This window comes from Mus pahari, chromosome 2, assembly GCF_900095145.1.
Source record: "Mus pahari chromosome 2, PAHARI_EIJ_v1.1, whole genome shotgun sequence".
Lineage (NCBI taxonomy): Eukaryota > Metazoa > Chordata > Mammalia > Rodentia > Muridae > Mus > Mus pahari.
Window position 1 is genome coordinate 132,003,806 of NC_034591.1, and position 5,280 is coordinate 132,009,085.

Genomic DNA, 5,280 nt, shown 5'->3' on the forward strand with positions numbered 1-5,280 from the left:
AAAATGCCTACTGATTGATGTCTGTATTCTTTGGTGAATCAAAAGTTTTAAAAGTAGTTTTAAAAACTTTACACTATAATGATTTAGTTTTATTATTGCATGTCTGTGTTAAGTATTTTACATTTGAGATTGGAATTATTAGACAAATCTTGAAAAGATGCACTTTAGGAAGTTACTACTGGCCACATAACTAGGCTTCCATGTTGTTCAGCAGTGAGTGGTTCCGTATGGCTCTGTTCAAACTGAGCACATTTTACCCTTTTTCTTTCTTTTCTTGTGGGGATGGGATAAATGGGATATTTTTTAAAGAATAAATCCCGCATGTGAAAGTTTATGAAGGTTACTAGCAAGTTCTTTTTAAAAGAACATTTGGTTTTCTTTAAACACATGATTTTTAACACATATATTTCTTCCATATTCAGATTGGCATTCATATATGTATCCATTCTGCAGAACACATCATGTTAATATAGTATACATTTTTTAAACTACTTTTTAAATGGTAGTTTTAAAATAACAGTATCTTACTTGTTGCCATTGGAAAAAAAATCCAACTTTTCACTTTCAAAAATGGCTATATATATATATTTTTAAAAGTCTCACAAACTTGGTTTATTTTCCTTACATATTGAGTGCTTTTACAGGGGAAATTCAAATAAATATTCAACTTCACTATGACTTTATTTGATTATTTACAATACATTTTCTTTTATAAAGTACTTAGATAAATAAGTGATTTATTATACTTGGGGGAAATGACTGTCAGTATAAAGGTATTATTTTAAGGTCTGAGGACTTTGTTCTTAGGTATAGTGAATTTTATATTCAGGAGTTTGGAGGGCCATTGAAGCTAATGTGAGGCAGCAGCTGTCAGGCGGCCAAGTTAGGGACTGTACCCTTGTCTCCCACAGGGGCTCCCAAAGGCCATTTTGGTGCGTCATAGACCACTCAATCCACTGAGGGTTGCCTGGAGAACTCCTGATACTCCTCTCTCACTTCATCTAAGAGATTGAATGATGATGGACAGACATGCCATCAGACCTATAGTAAAGTAGATTAGTTAAAGAGGATGGTAATAGAGGAAGGAGCCTTACAATTAAAGATGGAGGGTATGCTTTTGTTTGTTGGTTTGCTTTGTTTTTTGTTTTTTTGAGATAGGCTCTCAGACTGTAGCCAAGGCTGCCTTTGACTCACTGTGTAGCCCAGGCAAGCCTTTGAATTAGCAGCACCCTTTAAGCCTCAGTCTCTCTTGTGCTAGGATTATAGGCTGGAGTTAACACTCTGCTGAAGACATGCTTTGTATGTGTGGTGAATGAGTGCATATGAAGGATACATGAGGCCAGAGCAGGATGTCAAGTGACCTGCACCAACAGGTCATTCTTCAGTGACAGAGTCATAAGTGAGACAGGTAGGAGATGAGAAGAAGATAGGAACACTGGTGTTTGGAGATCTTATGCCTAGCAAGCTTATCATTAAGAAGTACAGCATCTTATATTCTATTTCCACAGGAGAAATAGGGCAGAGTTAACAGAAACTATCGATTAATGGAGTGAAGTTAGCATGAAGCCAGTCCAGCAATGTTGTACAAAAAGGGAACACAGGCTTTCTCAAGTTCATCACAACAGAGCACATAGTGGCCTTAGGACTGATTACTCCAGCCTCTTTAGGGAGAAAAGCCAAGTTTCTAGGGACCAAATACTTTAACTCCTCTGAGGCCCTGGCCCTAGCACCAGCCCGGCCCTTGCCAAGTCTACTCTTGGGCAAAGACACAGAAGTAGGTTCCCTTTGTCTTTTCACTGGGGCCTCTGAGAAAGCCTTCGACCTGCCTTTCCCTCAACAGTTAGATGTCTATCACTCGCCACCATATTGTCATGAGACAGCGTTTTGCCATGTTGGCTAGCTGGCTAACCACCTCCCGGGACCTGCCTGTCCCTGCTCGTGGTCACCCTGTCGGTGTTGTCATTATGGCACTTATGAGCATTGCTCATGCTTGCTTGCAGTATAAGCACTCAATCACTGAAGTGTCTCCCTAGCACTTAAAGGCATGCTTTTAGAGGAATAAAGGGTAATGACATATCTGTGAGAAATTATGTCTTTCCTCTCACCAAGTAATGTGGTTTAGAAATATTTAAAAAATACCAGGAGGAGGTAGCTCATGTCTCTAATTCCAGACTTGGGAGGTAGAGGCAGGCAGATCTCTGAGTTTGAGGCCAGCCTAGTCTACAGAAAAACCCTGTCTTGAAAAAAAAACAGCAACAAAAAACAAAAACAAAAAAACCAAATAACAAAACAAATCAAAGAAAGATAAAAATTAAAAATTCATATGCACAGGTACTGAAAAATGAACCAAAGCATATTTATTATATAAATATGAATATGTAGTTAGACTGGATATATGTTTTGCATACTTTTAACTCATAATTATTAGTAGGAATAAGTCTTAAGTCTTAAGTTCTATGAATGATTTTGGTCAAAGTTGCATCAAGTTTTGTCTGATACTGGGGACTTAGCCTAAGCAAGCACCCTGCCACCAAGCCACACCCAGCCCACAGGTGAGTTACTTTGTAGTTTCTGAGCCATTTAGAAATGAAACACTTTGTTTCTTTTTTTTTCCCCAGACAGGGTTTCTCTGTGTAGCCCTGGCAGTCCTGGAACTCACTCTGTAGACCAGAAATGAAACACTTTAATTTTTTTTTTATTATTGCAAGGGATTTCAGACACTTCAGATCTGTCTTCCTTTCCGTGATGAGGACAGCCCTGGGTAACAGCCCTGAATAAAGGGGCTGCCATATTGCACAATTTGTGTAACTTCTAAAATGATTTTAAATCTCAGGCATTTTATACCCAGTTTTTGATTTGTAAAAGCAGCACATATTTGGTTTCACAGAACTGAACATGTGTATTCTTCACTTTCTGTTGTTTTCAGGTGGGTTCTTATTCTGTAGCTCAGGGTGGCCTGAAACTCAGTGTAACCTTGGCAGTATTTTTTTTTTTTTGAGACGGGGTTTTTCTGTATAGCCTTGGCTGTCCTGGAACTCACTTTGTAGACCAGGCTGGCCTCGAACTCAGAAATCCGCCTGCCTCTGCCTCCCAAGTGCTGGGATTAAAGGCGTGTGCCACCACAGCCTGGCAGCAGTATTTTAAACTTTCAACTATGTAGAATATTTCACGTCACTTTTGGGGCCTAGGGACATAGCTCAGTTGGTAGAGAGCTTACTTAGCACACAGAGCCACAGAAGTGGGTGTGGGGCTGCAAACCTGTGATCTCCTGTGATCCCACATTTGGATTGGAATCCATGGAGAAGCAGAGACTGGAGGGTCAGAAGTTTCCAGCATCCTTGGCTTACATAGGCAGAGGCCAACTTGGCTTGAAGAATCTGAATATTAACAATAACAACAAAACAAAAAACCCAGAATTTTTAGTGCAATTTAGTCAGATGTTGGAAAAAATAAAATGTTTATATGCTTTATATTAGTACTTCTGAAGTGATTTAATTGTAAAATCGAGACGGGAATTTTCTCTTAGCAATAAAATGGTCTTAACCCATCATGATAAATCGGATTTTGTATCTAGAAGTACTTTTTAAAGTGTGGCTTCTGTACACTGCTAAACATGAGATTGTTTTAGGATGTTTATGGATGGATATATACTTTAAAATAATTGATTTCAAAATAAAACTACAAACTATTCTAAATTTAAGAAGTGAAATAAGCTGGTTTAGAATTTTAAAAGCTGAGTGAAAATATCTGAATGATTAAGGAGATGAAGGTGTCTTAGCTTCTCTTTGATGTTGTTAAATGTTTTAAATTTCTGAAAGTAATATATATTTAAAATCTATATATTCATATAAATATATTTAAAATTTACAAAGCTATATATATTTTTAAAAAATTAGAAAAGTCAAATTTTCATCGAAGACCTGATTTTTTCTGTTAACTTCTTTTTCTGGCAGTCACCATCAATATATATAATAATCATCATCAACATATGTAGATAGTCTGTCATTTTGTGTACTGTCACTGGTGAAGACTGTGAGATGACACATTAACTCAGTACCCCCACTGTTTTTCAGCATCGTGGTCTTCTCAGGTTGTCAGAATAAAATACTACAGACTAGGCAGCTTGAGTGGCAATTGTGTCAGGACAGTTCCCAGCACCCGGAAGTGCTATGTGTAGGTCTAACAGGGTCCATTTGTGGAGGTTTCCAGCTTGCATACGAGCTGTGTTCTTGTTATAGCCTCACATAACATTCATGTGTATGTGCAAAATTGTGGTAAAGTCACACAGGAAAGGAACCAAGAATGAGAACTCTGCCGTATCTCTCCTAGTGAAGATACTAGACTACTCCAAGCAAAGTGTAGGCCCTACTGTGACCTAAGTTAATCACAATTATGTCCTTACACCTAAGGAAAGCACATTGGGGCTTAAGGCAGCAATGTGAATTTTGGTCAGAGATATGAATTCATTCCACTATTGTCCCCACAAATTAATATTGTTATGTGCAAATGTAAATGGAAAATTCTTTTTTGCTCCACAGTCCCACAGTTCCACACTCTCAGTTTGTTTCATAAGACCTGATAGATAGTCCATTCTATCTTAAATGTCATCCATAGCAGGTGTAGGTAAGACTGAGTCTGATTCAACCTGAAGCAAAATCTCTTCACCAGCTGTAAACCTGTGAAATCAAAAAATGTTATGCTTCCACAGTCTCAACAGTGGCCAGCCGCAGGACAGACATAGCTACTGCAGAAGGGAAAAGCAGTGAGGGACGAAAGTCCCTAAAGTAAGTCCCAAGCCTCGCAAGGCAAATCTATCAGACCTTACTGTGCAAGAGGTGCCCTTTGTATCCATCCCACAGTCACCAAACCCAGACACCGCGGTGGATGCCGACAAGTGCCTGCTGACAGGAGCCTGCTATAGCTCTCCTCAGAGGCTCTGCCAGAGCCTGACAAGTACAGTGGCCGATGCTCGCAGCCAGCCATTGGACTGAGCACAGGGTCCCTAATGGAGGAGTAAGAGAAAGGAGCTAAAGAACCTAGAGGGGTTTGCAGCCCCATAGGAAGAACAACAAAATCAACCAACCAGATCCCCGCAGAGCTCCCAGGGACTAAACCAGCAACCAAAGAGCACACATGGCTCCAGCCACTTGTGTAGCAGAGGATGGCCTTGTCAGACATCATTGGGAAGAGAAGCCCTTGGTCGTGTGAAGGCTCGATGTCCCTGTGTAAGGGAATGCCAGGGCAGGGAGGCAGGAGGGAGGGAGGGAGGGAGTGGGTGGG